The sequence below is a fragment of the Bombus fervidus genome, chromosome 17, assembly GCF_041682495.2.
Source record: "Bombus fervidus isolate BK054 chromosome 17, iyBomFerv1, whole genome shotgun sequence".
NCBI classification, from domain to species: domain Eukaryota; kingdom Metazoa; phylum Arthropoda; class Insecta; order Hymenoptera; family Apidae; genus Bombus; species Bombus fervidus.
In genome coordinates this window covers 912,988-930,451 of record NC_091533.1, presented here as the reverse complement: position 1 = coordinate 930,451, position 17,464 = coordinate 912,988, and the positions used below count along the sequence as shown (strand labels likewise).

The following is a 17,464-nucleotide window of genomic DNA, read 5'->3' as shown; positions in this document are numbered from 1 at the left end:
CTGACTGAAGCATACGTATTCTACGTTTTGCCACGATCCTTTCACCGGTAACGTCTCACTACTGTAAAATAGAATCGCATATGGCTCCGTGCACGGTAATTCGAACTTGATATTTCATTTTCTCGACCGGACTGGGTATGGCGTATCGTAGTCGACTTTTCGACACACGATAGGTTTCTCACCATCAAGGCTGGTTCAAACATGGGTAATAGTTTATTCTAGTAGCAAGAAAAACCATATTTACATTGTTCGCTTTAGAAGATCACTATGAACGAAACCAGTATAAAAGCGACGTTTCCCGATGAACCAACAGCGTATCTTATTTATCATCCTAACCCGACATAAAGATGTACATAGCTTGTGAGAACAAGGTACAAAAATGCAAAAACGAAGAAAAATGGCGAAACCTGATCAGATTTCTTTTCGAGTCAAAATACTTGGATCCTATCCTAAACATTCTTAAAGATCCTAGTCATTAAATAAGAGATATAAATAACTTTAGAAAAATAAAATAAAATTTACATATATAGAGTTTTTACGTTTGATGACTCTTTACAGAAACCAGAATCCATCCTTCGGTCAAGACAGCCACTAGCTGAAAAAACTGGGGAGGCTATAATTAGTCGGATCGCAATAATCTTAAGGAACAGTCATAAAACTAAGCATCTTTATTTTACCATTAAGGCCCTTAATTGCTACAAAAGATCTTCAAGTCGAGACGTTCCTTATGGTTATTGTTCAATCAGATAAAAAAAGGGAAGGTCGGCTTTTTCCCATGTTCAACGGTCATTTCCACCCGCAAACGACTGGTAGTGGGACCACCAACCTCCAGCAATAGTTTTCCTCTGCGACAGCATCGTCACCGAACTTCACTGGTTTGTCATTCTTAGATTAGTCAATATCTCTCGACTGGTTTTCGTTCACTGATCGGTCATCAGTCGTTACTTACTATTTACACGTCTCTGAGAATACGTCTATACGTACGACGCGTAACTATTTATATCTACAAAGTTGTTGGAATAAAGTATATATTATAAGCTGTTACTTCAGTTTATAATCGGTCAACCACCTCTATTATCCTAACCGAAATAGGGAATCGATCAATTCGCGGCATCGATTATCTAATTGTAACGAGAATTTACGACTCTCGTTGACGCGATCTACCGCGAACGCGTCTCTCCGAGAACGGTCGAACAAGAGTAAAATTCCACTTGTCTGAACCCGACGAGAGACAAATAATTCATGTAATACGAGTTACATATCATTTTCGGCTTATTTTTTCATGTAGAAAACATCGTACCTTAACCATAAGAATACTGGTAAGTTTGTACGAAAAACTACTCCTTATGAATAAGCATACTTGAAAGATGAAATTCCACTAAGTAAATATCCTCAACTGTGGAACATGAATCTTTCCTTGATTCTCCGACAAATTTCCTTCGTAATCGTTCCCTTTACCTGGTCTATAAACAATCAGAGAGACGCAGCTCGTGCATCCACAACCGATGCTATCTGTCGCCCGCTCGACAAGCTACTAAAGCGAGCTGCGCTTGGAATTTTAAAGCGCAAAGGGAGAAGAGAGGGGACAGGGCAGGAAGAACGAGGAGACAAAAATTAAGTCACGCTACCAGCTGAGCGCGGGGCGCGGGGCATGAAAAGCGCGTATACGCGAGGGGAAACGATGCCCGACACGGTTCGGAACACGCGACAACGGGACAGGACGAAAGTTTGTTCGACAATAATAGCTGCGGACCAGGTCCCAGCGATTTTCACCAGTGACTGAGAAATAATCCCGGTCCCACCGTCTTTTTCCTTCTTGATATTTTTCTCTCTTTTTTCCTGTTTCTCGTTTCGCTCCTCTCCCTGTTTTAATTACAATTTGCACCAGCACAGCAGTCTCCTCGCACGCTCCTCTTCAAATGCACGTCGACGAAAAATATGAAAGTCCTCGGGATACAGATAGGCGATTTTTAATCAACAACTCGTAATTTCACTTTCTCAAGCTTCCTCTATCCTCGTAACCGAGACTGGGATCGTCCGACGGTACCACAGAAACATCCGGATGAACCAGAAATATGCTCTTACACGTCCCGACGATAGGTCGAACAAAGAGAGCCACGGATGCACACAGAGAATTCTATATTCGAAACAGAGAGACAGACAAACACTAAAGGACAGAGGGGCGGAAGAGAAAGAGACCGGCAGGGGGAGTGATATATCATGAGAGAACGAGAACTCTGCCGCAACCTCATTCTCCTTTCCGGCTGACGCGTTGAAAAGCTGTCACCCCTCTCCCCACTTCTCGCTCGTACACTATACGCCATACATACAGCATCCCCTCTACGTCACCGTTCCCCCACCAAGTGGTGCACGGTTATCCCCACTACGCGACGTCGCGCCGTCACTCTCGATGACGTGTGTTTCAATGAATGAACCAGCGGTGGGGATAAGCGCACGCATACGTGCGTACGCTAGTACGAAGCGTACGCGTATTCCCTGTAGCTGCGCGACCGCCTCTCTATGCGCCTGGCGATCACGCAGCGCGCCGCTTCCGCTTTGACTTTCTCAGGCTTCATTTCTTTTCTCATTTATTTTCTTCTTTTTCTTTAATACTAATGTCTATGTTTTTCGTGCAATTCTCTTTTTTTTCTTTTCTTCTCGATAGCACAGAAATATAAGAGCGGATGTGAGAATATATTAGCGAGAAGTTCTCGTAAATGATATGATAGCTTGAAAATTCCGTAAGTAACGGAAGAATAGTGTCTGCAGGTTATTCAATATCTGTTCACCGACTTATTCCGCTAGATATGGCGGAGATCACTGGCTGATCGATCGAAAAACAACTCGAATACTAGGATGATAGTTTTCATGTTTTTGTGTTTCGTATGCATCGTACCAATCGACTGCCCACTCAACGACATACATACACATGTATGTAGGTATATGCAATATATATACATCGCGTGGATTCTGTACTTCGTACCGGAAACGAACTACATTTTATCCGTAAAATCGATGGTATTCGGAATAAAAGAAAAAGAATACACGACTCGCTCGGAAAACCTGGTAATTTCCACATTTTAATCAAACCCGATAATTCGATCCACGTCGGGAGCGAAGATTCGCCGAGGCCAATTGAACACATACACGCAAACGATGAGAAAGGAAAATGAATAAAACCAGTGCAAAACGAGACAAGTAAAAAAAAGCGTGGAAAATTAGTGTTGGTTATTTTTCATGCTCCTTGTGTATGTTTTCTCCCCCTTTCTTATTCATTTATCGAAACTGCCGTCGTTTCGAACAAATGTCTGCAATAACACGTGCGCACACATCGTCCTACGCTGCGCTGTCTGGAAAAATATTTATTGCCAGACCATTACGTATTTTAATATTTTACCATCGTAATTACCGCGTAAGAATTTTATTTCATTTTTTGTCACATTTTTATTTCTCGTCCTATATTTTGCAAGCCTCGTTTTACCTGGTCTTCTCGCGCACACGCGCTAAGAGTCTGACCGCGGAAAAATAACGACGGCCTGACGAGAAATAATGAAATAAAAAAGTCTTACGTTTCATAAGTTACCGGACGGCTGGCCGGGAATTAGCGATCCTGGCCTTGCCACGGACACCGGATAAATTTCGTATTCATCGAGTTCGCCGGCCACCGACAGATTCGACGGAGAAAAAACGACCAAGTCGAGAAGCTCTCGCGCCGTGGAAAGAACCCGGAAATTTGCTGTCACCTGTCGCGAACTGGGATAAAACTTTGCTTAACGAAGATGATAATGCCGCTAATATCTTTCATGTATAATACCGTCATTTATCAAGTATAAACAAAATTGCAAAATTTCCCTTTAACGAACTTTTACCAAAGAACTAAGAGGTTTCTTTTACTAGGTATAGGTACCTGACACTTGCGTACAAATTTTCTTATAACATAACAAGATCATTCGTTTTCCTTTACGATCTACCTCCTATTTCGTAAACAATCGACTGCATGACTTCTTTTATTTTTCAACGTCAATCGGGAGGAGAGGAATTTATATTAGACTAAAAAGATACTGCACGATATCGTGCATTTGCCTCGTTTTATAACAACATTCGGGCAACGAAAATGTACTTTTAGACTGGGGCTACAAAGGTTCGTTTCGTACGAACGTAGGAGATACAGCCAGTGGCGGAACCAGGAGCCTTTGAACCTTTTTTTACAAGAATTAAAATTGATTCATAATTTATATTTAGTTGGTTGTAATTTATACTATAATATCTCTGTCTGATACTATAGCTTAAATAATCAAATTCAGACTAATTACGTATGTAACAACAATCTTGATTTAGCACTGGGTACAGGGCAAGAACGTTGCCTCTTGTCGCGTTATAACATTTTTCAACCCTTTTAGTGCCGAACAACGATATATCGTTGTTAGAAACACTTGCGAAAAGTGCTAACGACGAAATATCGTTGCGTATGCGATGGCGTCTTACTATTCGCATCGCGAAGGAACTTTATCTCGAGATAAATTTATAAAACGTTATAAACGATTGAACTTCTCTGCAGAAGCCCTACATGAGATGTTCCACAAATTTAAAAAATTGTTTATGGGTTTCACTTTTTTTTATATTTCGCGATAGTCGATACTGAAACTGCGTATGCGCTAATCCCATAAGATAAAAATTCGACACGAAAGATCTGCTTGAGACCGTAATCGCAGGTTCTAATAACACTGCTTATAACAAATATATCTCCTTATGTTTCGAAAATAAAATTTTTGGTGGAGCTGTGCGAAAATCATGCCAAATCTGTAATCTGTGCAATAAAGGATTATACGGCGTATACATTAGTAACCATCAATGCTAAATAAATTATTTGCGTTAGTAATAATAAGTAAATACTACACATTTTCAGTAGCCCGATAATTATAAATATTTATGATAATATTAGAATAATATTTCAGTGATGTTATACTAGCTACACGAATCACTTGTTTTGGAGCAAGTAATCCTTCTGACGCTTGCTGCGCATCATAGGATTATCATTTAATTTTGTGTTTTGATATTAGAAATTTTGTTACAAATAATTGAGAATGCAGTATTTATACTTTATACTACACTTTCTACATCAAACTATGACCAAACAATTATTTCTCCTATTTGCAAATACTATTTATAAAAGAAATACTGATTTCTCCATCTTTCTTAATGATTTTGAAAAAGTATTATTAGTATGATTTCCAACAAATATTGAAATATTTGTAAATATAAATATTTTGTAAATATCATTCTTATCTTTTTTTATGTTTTTTTTCAAACCTTATCAAATTACATCAAATTAGTTCGGTATTTTTCGCTTAGGTACAATTCTTTCTGTCGGCACTAAAAGGGGTAAAGATGTGAGATGACTTCGGAGCACACCAAGATCTATAAAATAATTTTATTTTCACAAATATTCAATACAGCAGTTTTTTGCAACAACGATAGTTTACAATAAAGAAATTCGAGAATTTTTGCAACCGGAACCACCAGCAAAACATTCTCTACAAAATGAGTGTGCACGTGACGCACGTCCTGCAAACATTCGTGTGGCCTGCTGTATTCACGGGTGTACAGAACGTGCATTAGAAAATCCAACGTCCGTTCTAGCATAAATACGTTGGAGGAAAAATAACGCAGGTTGCAATGCAATACTGACAGTGACGCACGTTTCTTCTATGTGGGCTTCAATATACGGCAGTATATTCTACGACGCACGTCACGCAACGGACGTCGTTCCAACGCTCGTGTGGTCCTGTCTTAGATCGTGTGCAGCGCAAGAACGCAAGGTTTTGGAAGAGCATAAAAGTAAGAAAAAAAGCCTCCTATCCAACGCGGAGCCAACGCTTCGAACAGAACCCTATTTCCTAGAACGTAACGAAAGGCGTTGAATCATCCACACAGAAACATCTCTCTCCATCTCTCCACAGTGAAAATACTTTTCTTTTATATGCTGCCGCCGTTTTGTCACGACTGTCCTTTTTGGCTTTATTTCACGTGATTTAAGAATTCGTGAAACACGATGAAGAATGGAAAATAAGAAAGGACTCGACTTATCAATTTTCCTTTATGTAAATTGAAAATGGAAAGTAATAATACAATTTGTATCTTTAATACAGACAAGTTTTTTATTGGTTAGATAGATAAAAGTTTACATTTGATGGATTCATACTTCTCATAAAATGTATCTTATCGTCTACTATTAGTCACATCGAAGAAAAATACTTTTCCTGCAAATCACGTAGGCATATTCCAGTGATAAGATTTATCGCAGATGCTCATGCAACTCTTATAAATATGGAATTAATGACATCTCTTATTGCCTTAATTACAAAAATATTTTGAAGAAAAAGAGCATCCTAATTTAAATTTCGTGATATATGAAAAAATTTGATTTCATATGCACTGATATTTAACGAAACAAGAGTGGATTTTTGAATATCTCAACCTGAAATACCATCTGTTTAATGACTGTGATAAATATCGTAAAGGTAACGTTTAATCAGCGATTACGGCGCAACGCAAACGTTGCATAATTACTCTGCGGTATCCCGCCAACGAAAGTAGCATTTTAAAGCGACTTGAAAAAAAAGCGTTAATCATACACGAGACTGAATTATTTCGCAATCGAAGATCCAGATTATCGTGCCAGCGCTATTTTTCAATTCCATTTGACAAAAACTTCGTTGAATCTTCATTATACCGAAATGTAGAGAGCTATTTTTGTTAAAGATTGGAATTTCTCAATCTGGTTTAATCTTTTAATTTTAGTTCATTCACGGATCAATATCTCGAATTTTAAAAAGACGAGAAAATTAAATAAATTTGAGCTTCGATATTTGGAAAACGAAAAAGGAAATAAAGACGAAGAATGCGAATTACGCAAGACAATTGGCACTCAGACCAATCATTAGACGCATCGAATTTCGCGAATGCCGCTACAGCTCCATCAAATTCCAGTCATTCAGTTCGCGAATGAGCCATACGCACAACATCGACACCGCTAATTTATCGCACCATTAATTTATCATTAGGGACTGGCCTACGATAAATCTACCCCGATCGATTTACGAGAATGTTATCGCGACCCGAAATCGACGTCCACAAATTGTGAACAGCTTCCTTCGTGTTTGTGTTTTCTTTGACCCACGACACCTTATATCTTTTAAGCTTATTTTATTTAAAACCTGAATAGTTTCAATCTTTTCAAATAAGAAAATTATCAAACAACGCAAATAACAAGGAGCTACCGTTGCTTAAAAATAGCTGAAATTATAGTATTTCGGGGTTGACAATAAATGGAGAAAAGAAGCTATGAGAAAAATGGAAGAAAATATAAGATAGAATTAGTTTCTTCGTTCATTCAATTTATCCATCATCGCAGAAGACGAACACCGGTCGAACTATACGAAAAGTGATCTGAAATCGAACGAAGCCTTGATGCGATCGATCGAGCACGGAAAAAGACCGAAAGAGACTTAAATGCACCACTAAATGTGGAGCAAGGCACGGAAATTCTCATCTTCGATTCAGTTCGTCGGAGTCTTTATTCCTGAAGGAAAATCGGACCAGGTTACGGTACGATGAAAGATAACTTACGAGAAAAGAAGGGAAAAAGAGGGGAAAAAGAGGGAATAAAGAAAGATCTTTTTGAACGCAGATCACTCGAGAATTCGTCGCTCGGGAGAATTGTCTTCTATTATCCTACAATAGTCCAAAGATCTTAGAATGGACAATTTTCGCGATGTCTCATAGTCAAAGGTTAGAAAATGGCTGTTGGCGATAAAACTTTCCTTTCGAATAGTCTTTCACGAAGAATTTTGCACAATGGAGACAGTTTTGTCTTATCAAATCATGGTTCCATTAAAAGAGCAAAAGTGCAGACGCATTTGCATGGTTGCATTCAGAAGCTGCGTCATGTTACTCCAAGATGCTCCTCGATCGTTTACCTCTTGCTTTATCATTCTTATTGCTACCAAGCTATTTTTTCAAGTGTAACGTACAGAGCGTCGTGCTGGATTTTAACATGAAACCAGTTGCTTCTTTTTCAAATTCGTTTTTCCGGTTATTCGAGGAGGCAGGGTAGAAGTTGATTTATTTTTCGAAAGCACCCCGTATACGGGTTGTAATGATAGACCGACAACCTGGAAAATCAGTTTTTCCCCGCGTTGGCGAGCCGAAGAAGTCAAGAGCTCCTTCGGTTTATTGCATTGCAACGTGGCGAGGTCCCAAGAGCGCGCGATAAACTTGTTTTCGCCCTTAGTTCGTGAGATTCTAGCCTTATGTCCTTCGTTAACATGGAATATACTGGGTCGGGATGAAGCAACGATATAACTAAAGCTAAGCAAAGGATCTTCTGTTATTTAAGATTTAGGGGAAATTCCTGACTTTATACTCTATCGAATAGAACTCAGGTATGCAGCCACTTGAGAGTAAACACATTCTTCATAATTATCTATGTTACGAAGAAAAACAAAGTAATATTTTCAATGTAAGATATCAAGTGGAAATCGGTCATTTATCGCTAGGAATTTAATCGCGTTTCCCAAGGCAGATAATGGAATCGTTCAAAAATCGGCCATTTTCTTAGCCTCTCTGTAAGTAGTTCAAACACTTGTCTGCGTTGCGGTAAATGCGAACCGTCTAATTAGCGTGCTGCGTTACGTTGCCTGGGGACGCTTAATTTAAGTTTCCAGCCGCGCATTCGAAATCATCAGGCCGAGTCGCGACACGCGGCTTACCCGAGTGCTTCTACCCGCGTGCATATCCCCAGTATCAAAGTTGCAAACCAACTTAGCCTCGTTTGCTGTCCACGAATCGCCTAAACGGCGTACAAATTGCGCATGTTTCTTTTTATCCCGCGTACTCGTTGACCAGAAGTGTTAGCGAACAGTTCGTAGACAGCTTGTGTACCTGCTGATCGTGTCCAAAGTGGAAACTGCGAATAACTTGCAAGCAAAACAGAAACTTTAACTTTAGAAAGGACTGAAATCAGCATTTTATAATGTGTCGTATCGTATAATCGAAGAAGATAGACAGAAAAGCTGATTTCGAATTGATTGGAGATCTTTGAAGAAATATATTGGCAAAGCTACTTTGCAATACGTACAGCGTGTAGGAAGAGCGAATGAATGCCGCAACGAAAAGGAAACTGATACGCGACGACCGATATGTTCTCCTGAGAAATGAAACGTGCACGTCAAAGAACGATGCTTTTACTCCCAGGAGTAAAAATGCGAATCAGTCAAACGGAGATGACTTGACTTGCCAGGGCAAAGGTACATGATTTCCAGAGCTAAGAATAAAGAGTTACGAGAATAATACTTGACGAATGTTCGTTACTTACAGGTCATTCTTTTTGCCAACGCTGTGTGTTTAGTAAATAATATTTTGTAAGTTTTCAAATAGTTTTTTGCTTTTCCTGAAAAACATGTTTGTCTTGTGTTACTTGCGAAATACATGTGCGAAATATTAAACGACGTTAAGGTCGTTACACGAGCACAAAAAGCAGAGTTATTTATGGAATAACCTAATAATAAGCACAGGGGCGTCAGTACACCTGATCTAAATAGAAAACCACACAAAGATAACCTTGGTAGAGAACGTGTTAATCGAGAGGCGCAACGAGCAAGCGGGAAATTCGAGAGCACCTCCAGGTGCTCTTAATCGACCGAATGGGGATTAGAAGTTGAAGAGTCGATTATTGATCTTAACGCGGACTCTGCCCGGACTTTAGCACGTTTAACACGGCTCTTTCTTCTGCAACGTTTCTCTGTTCGCGATTTTCCTGACAGTCGAACTCGAAGAAACGCCAGTGAAGGAAGGAGAAAATTAACCCGTGAGTTATTCGCGACGCGACGGCCGGTTTCATTAAAAGTACACCGGCCGCAACTCTGATCTAATTACCGACGTACGGGAATTACGACGCGACTCAAACAAGGGGGGGCAAAAGAATAGCCGTGTAACGCCCACCTTCCGCTCTTTTCCCGCGTTTCCCCCTTCCAACGCGTTCGCCTCAGGAAACGCAAGCCGCAGGCTTGGACCGCGGGGTTAGGTTGAAACAGGATCCGCGGAAAAAAGTCCACCACCAAGGATTAGGCTCATCCTACTGACACGAAACGGGAACGAATCCTTTAATTTCAGCCAACGAAAGGACCTGCGCTTGCTAGCGCTCCTACACATCCGGGAATTTTTATTCTTCCACTGGGGTTTGTTTCAGAATTTCAGAATATTAGATTTCTGCCTAGAATTTCGGGTAGAAACAAACGGAACAAGTCGTGATTTCTACAGGTATCGCATGTGGTTTGCGGTAGTGGTAATATTGTAGCAGTCTTTTCACGTACGAAGAAAAAATTTCTATCTCTAACGTACGACAAGAAGTCAGATGTAGTATAGTATATTCGTTACTACACCTTCAGACTATCTCGCCGAAAAATTTATCCAATTTTTTAATAAGATAAAGTTTGATCCGACTATTTCCAAGAGACACCAGAACACCGCAACCAAAGCACCTTCAATTCCTCGGAATGCTTCTCTGTCGCGCGAAGATCGTTCAGCAATAGCGACAATAGCTATCCTAACGAGATGGTGTTTCTGGACTGGGCAGAGTTCGGTGTTCAACCGGGATTAAAAAGCCCGATAGAGCCGACGATGGAAACTTTGTCGATGGGGTCATCGTCCAGCGACGCACGACTCTCTTAAATTCAAATTAACCAGACGTAGTCTCATCAAAATACAATTATGGTCTCTTATATGACTCTAACTAGCAAGGATCTGGACTCTTCGATCAAGACATCACAGCCTCCACTTCTATCGTTATCGAAATGAATTGAAAAAGAGATTTTGGAGAGAAAAATTGAATTTAATCGTCTTAAGGTAAGAATATGTATTTGATTCATAGCCAAGCTTTCCTGCACCGTCGTCGCTGGGTTGTTACAAGGCTCGGAAAGCAAGAGCCTCGAGCCGCATATAAAATACAATTTTACCACGGCAAACTGACGCGTTGAGATTTGAAACAATAACGAGGCTCGTTGTCTGGGTTGAAAGGTAACGGTAATCGTGTCCCATTCTTTCTTTGGGGCCTCTTTAAAAATTTATGGAATTCCTTTCCTACTCCCTGTCTCCCATGGGACCAGTGCCGGTTTTATTCACCTGAATGGCTCGACCAACGTACCTCTCCCTCTCGTGTTCTGCTCTTTTCGTAAATTATACACTCGGTCATTACCAGCAGGCAAACAACCGGACGCGTGCAATTCCTCCTTCGCGGCGCGTCTCGATCCAGATTTAATGGAGAAATAATTGGTCCGATAGTTTGTTATTCGATTTACAAAGGGAAGAATCTTGTTCAGGCGTAATAAGTATCGGTAGGGTATACTGAGCATGATGTGGCGTCGGTGTTTCTTCGTTTCTGGGAACATTAGTCGCGATGCTTAACGAGATTAGATGCAGTCGATAGATATCGCTTTCGCGAGTATTCGGGTTTTCTTTGTCTTCTTTTTGTACTTTCTTCTTATAATTTTTTCTCTTTCAAAATCTTTTCTCAATTTACCAATAAAAATGATTAAATTTTTATATGGTAATAAATAATAATGCGAATCAATGTATAATATATTTTTTAACGAATATACAGATATTTTAAAAAGATCAGCGGATAAGCTATACTTTCGTTAAATTTTCTTCAAATGTTACGTCTTGAAAATATATTTCTCAATTTTTGACTTTGAATTCGATAAACTGACAAAGTTAGAACGACACCAATACTAAAGTTACAACGATAGCTAAGATTAAGAAAATCGTAGCAATTATCTGTTATCGGCTATCAGTTGTAACAACCGTAGCCTAATCGACGCGGTCCGATACACACCCTGTTTTTTCTCGTTAAGCAATTCTCAGGGAGATAAGGTTCGTGGTGGCTCATCGATTCACGGTAGAAAACAGTCGGCACAGTCTCGTTTTCCTAATGCAGCGAACAAAACGTTGCTGAGAAAGATGAAAGAGATAAGCTCGCAGTTTTTGCGAAAGTGTAGTTATGCTTATGCTTCGGTATAGCCACCAACTTATATATCTCCTTTCCGTGCCCTTCAGTTATGAATTATTCGTCGATCCTATCTGCGGTATCCGACAATTTCCTCCACTGCTCCTGACCATCGATTCGCCGTACATCCAGTTTAACCGATTTAAATGCTGACAAGGCATTTCGGCGGGAAAATCGGGAATTCGTTTGGGGTAATTGATGAGAAGCATTTGTGATACCCTTAGACGATGCATGGGGTGGTATGAAGGAATTTGATCGCGAAAACGGAATGAAAGATGAAATAATATGGAAATTTAATCAGTGAAATCTAGGTTAATGCAAATTGAGTTGTGCGCTTTCTTCAGACTAGCGATTCCCAACCTTCTTTGAATTGTGATCTCTTTTGTAATAATCTGTACTCGCACAGCTTTTCTTAATTACTTATTAAAAGATGTGCTTACTCCTCCTCTAAAATTACACGCTTTTTCATCAGAAATGCCTCTGTCTTAAGTAATGATTCTGTTATCTTTCTAAGGCATTTTGCATAAACGTAAAAATACAAACACGAAACAGTCGCGTCAATTTCGTATTAGGAAGAGATAATCGAAATAATGCAACGTATGCGACAATAGTAGTAGCAATGTCAAACACAGCTTCAATTTGTGAATTTATCAGATCGAATAAACTTTATTATCTATAAACATAGATATTACACGATATATAATAATATCATGAAATATTAAAATAATGAACGTGCAATGCAAATCACATTTGTGAAACAACTCAAGAATCTACAAAACCTCCGTTCTGGATCGTTCCCTGTATACTCCTACCTTTCAAATCGACAATCGAATGAGTTTTACTCCAGTTCGTAAATATCGTCAAAAGAGAGAACCCAATTCAAAGTTACTCGGAAACACTCTCTACACTCTGAACTTGCAGGTCGCTTCGATCAAACGATTTCTATTCTCACAAACACAGTACAAAAGAAGACGTTCTTTCGCGTGCACAAGATTCACGAAGAAAGAATGCAATTACATATCTGGTACGTTCTGAAAACCAAGAGGTCGCTCCTCGACGCGGTGCATCAGTGACCAAACAATTCTTCATCACTGAAAGATGCGTCGATTCGCGTCGTTATATTAGATCTAACGCGATAAATAGTCGGTAGTCGATTTAATAATTCGGCCGGCTCGATTAACTGGCCGATACAACAGTCACACGTGTGATAGTGATAACGTCATTTCCGCGGCGAACAATCACGACTGGTCAACGTTTCTGTCGGTTCTGAACGCTGAATATATCTCAACGGGGGCACGGAATCTATTCGCAGCTCGAAAAGGGGACACCTAACCGATTCAAAGCCCCGACACGACCACTGATCATTCGATTACGAATTAAATGCACAGTTGTTCCGTGAAGCGATCGAACGATACTTTTCACTTCGCCCTCTCAGAGGGAGTCTTTTCACCGGTCCAGTGATTCCGGTCGATAGCCACAAGGGCACATATTGCTACATACAACTGTGTCTGCAGAAAGTTGCAAAAAGTTGAGGTAAAACTTTAGAAACGCTTCTTTTTGCTTCTTTTCATAATACAAACATGCTTCAACAGTTTGATACCTACTTTTGGAAACACCATGTATACTTACGATATACTTCTGTCTCGCGAATCTAATTTCGAATAGCGAAGACTACGAATCGCTTTCTACGATCTTAGCATCGTAGGTACGCATGCACCAGATAGATAATTGAATTCTAGATCAAAGTTCTGTGTGCCTAGATGAGAACCGTGTCTTTCTAGAAACCTAATTACCAGCCCATGCACTGGAATGTTTAATATATTCTATATGTTGAGAGAGGTAAGCGTTTTGGAAGTAGTTTTAGATTCAAGTGGTAAAATTAGATTAGTATCTGCTATACTCGAATGATACAGAGAGTAATATTCTCTACCGTAACCCACCGAAAGTCCATGTAACAGGAGAGCGCGTTAACGGAGAAAAAGTGCTAATGGAAATCGTTGGAATTCTCTTCTGAAAGAACACAGCTCACATCCACGAGCATCGTGAAGCCATAAAGCGATTCTTCGGCCACTTTCAGCCTCCCCGGAGAGCAAGCATTCTAGAGCGAGCAACATTGTTGCGCGAGCTTGGTCCGTGCAGTACCATAAATCTGAACTTCCGAGTGTTCTTTGCACATTGAAATATTTCTATTGAAAGTAGCAGGAAATCTGGCAAGCACGTGGTTGCACATAACGCCAGATGCGATAGACCACGCTGAAGCTTGTTTCAAACGGAACATGGTCACTTTTGCGATGCCGTATCTTCCGCTGAAGGACATTAGACACGACTGCCTAAACCATACACGAGAATAAGACAGATTTTCTTCAGTCTCGCCTATTGCCTTTCATTTCGGAGCTGAAGTATTAGAAGCAGATGGAAATCGCAGTAGATCTATCTTCTAAGTATTCTTTCCCTCATAATGATCAAAAGAACGGTCGTAAAGTGATTCGAGAACCCATAATCTGTAAAAAGCCGCCACTTGTTGCCAGATTTTAATATATCTCTAGTATCCTCCATAAAAATGTCCCGCGCTATAGGTCACCTTGTTATTGGCCGTTTAAGCAACTTGTTGCGTTGCATTATTCGGGGAAACAGTAACAAGCTCTATCGAGTCGCGGCCGAACCGCGGTGTTCCAGTCAAGCAAGCTTGCGGTTTATCGACATCCTCGGTGAATACTGAAAGATTATCCTGTTTTGCTACCGTGACCGATGAATCTAGAGATTCAACGAAACCTCTGACTACTGCTCGACCGCACGCTCGCTTTTCAACAAACTACACTTTTCACCATCTCCAGCGGATTATTCATCATCGAACGATAAAGACGGGTGGGATCGTTCGTTACTTTCATCCGTGCAATTAGGCGGCTGAAGCTTATCGTATGTTCCTGACGAATGGTGAAAAACGCAGCAGAATTTAGATGCTCATATATACATATATATGTATAATACATAGTTCGTACATAGTGTATATCTATGCTATGGAACGATGCAACTTCGCCTCTTATCTAACCGGATATAAACAGAGACCGGGCAGTGTCGGCAAGCAAGGCTCCGCGAGATGCGTTCTAAGAGCGTAGAAGCAACTCGTACGATACGATGCTCACTTTGTAAGCTTTTATTACGAGTTTTCTTGCTAGTATAGTCGTTGCAGCTTGGCGTCGTATTAATTCGTAGATATTCTTTCTAACGTAGCTTGTTCGTGTCGATGATCCCGCTGTGTTCGTGTTGATCATTATTTAACTTATATTGTGAATGGACAATATATGTGGCATCCATGGAATTGTTGTTTAATTAAATTAGAATTATTAAAACAATGGTTGATTAGCATCTGAAATCAATTAGTTGTATGCAAATTATATGGTAAATATGATATTATTCTCTAATTAGCTGAACCGTTATGTTACGATCATTTATCTGCTTAGAGTGAGAAATTAATAGGGGGGAGGGGGGCGTCGAATTACGATAATCGTAAATCGACACCCATGTGAATAACATAGCATTCTATCTGTTCTAATTATCATTGTAATATCGATCGGCATATTATTTATATACTAATATAATGGTAATACATGTAACGTTATAAGATAACTGAAAATAAATCTTTAATCTGAAGGAATTAGTTCAAAGAGTAATCAGCATTAGCAGCATCCTGTCACTCTATGCTCTGGATAAGAAATTAAATCCTGCGCTTGCAAATACAGGGTTAATTCGTGTTCTCACATTCAGGTCAATATACCTCGGACCAGCATGTGTGCGTCGTCAAACGATGTCTCGAAATTTCCTTCTATCTGCATAAAAGAGATACCCACGATTTATGTATACACGTGAGAAAAGTATCGTACAATGAAATTAGATAATTTATACGATAACGAACAAAAGCATTGGCACAGATTAACTTTTCTCGCAAATCCTGTATAAATTCGTAAATATGGCTCTTTTTTTTTTTTTTTTTTTTTGTAAAATATAACTCAAAAATTTTAAACAGTTATGATATTTATGTCTGTCCTTAGGTCACAATATAGTCAAGAATCACCCTTTTCCAGTTACATCACCAATTACAAGATGTTCTATACCTATAAACTCCTTACTCCTTTTAACTAAAACATATGTAAATATATTAAGTTGAATTACGTTATATGTACGTATATTATATTATATAAACTAGGTAAATAAATTTTTTTAATTTAATAACTTATTAAAATATATGTAACATGAACGATGAGAACCACTATACCTATTTGTAAGGGATGATAAAAGGAAAAATAAATTGATTTTACTAAAATAAATATATGTTCTCTATTCGATATACTTTGTATTGAAGAGTTTGCTTCCTCACAAAAAAGTTGTACCCGCGAAATGGTTAATGCCTGTGAAGTTACAACCATGGCAAATTATATAAGACACGTATCTATACGGAGTTAGGTTATAATTGACGTTCCATACGAACAAACCTTTCTGCTCCTCTGTACATCAGGCGGTATCAGTAGATGGGTAATACCACTAACTGCTGCAACGTATATCCTCAAAAGGTCCATAAGTCACGCCGCTGAATGCTACCACTTTGAATTAGGTTGGCAAGCGTGCGTTGGACGCGCGGCATCGAATGTCGCGTACGCTTCAAAACAAAAACAATGCCCACGCCTACTCTGCCGAGAAATGCCATTGTACCGAAGTAACAAGTGCAATCCTGTCCACAATCGACTCGATCAAGGATTTTTTCCAAAAACCAATAATCGAACATAATAGCAGAAACAATAGTAGTCGCATCTATATGACAATCGGAAGACTCACAAGCGACGCCAATCATTTCCTACTACCTTGTCGATAGCTCCGATTCTTGATCGATATAAGTTACATCGATCGTTCGTAATTCGCGAGATCAAGTGTAAGTCATTTAAACTGATGAGCACCATATTTAATATCTGTAATCATTATACTTCATATTTCCTAGTTTTACAGCTACAACTTATCTTAGCAATTTGACTCGATCAATTTGATTTTTACGTGACTCAAATATAATATCGCGTCGATATCTACTTACGCATCGTTAGATTAATTTACTTATTGATAAAGATGTCGATTTAAGATTCGTAGATATCGGTGAAAATGACTCAACGATCGTTGAATTAAATATACGCTAGACAGATATGAAATGTATGATATTTTAACCATTAACTATTCGAAATGTATACTTTTTTTTTATATCCTAAAGTATTTCCACATTTATACAGATAGGAATAAGATAAAAACGAGAATTAAACATAATCATGTACATATGCAACAGTAAAGTTGGATATCCATGGTAAACTAAAACAGTTTTAACGCGTTGTTTACCCGAATCTTTTACTTTTGGGCCACGCC

At 39.3% G+C, this 17,464-nt stretch overlaps 1 protein-coding gene across 6 annotated transcripts in view; it reads right to left on the bottom strand.

The window, feature by feature from the left end:
• The window catches only part of P120ctn (adherens junction protein p120), a 48,322-nt gene that overhangs the window by 28,939 nt on the left and 1,919 nt on the right, over nt 1-17,464 (bottom strand). The gene's annotated exons all lie outside the window — the stretch shown is intronic.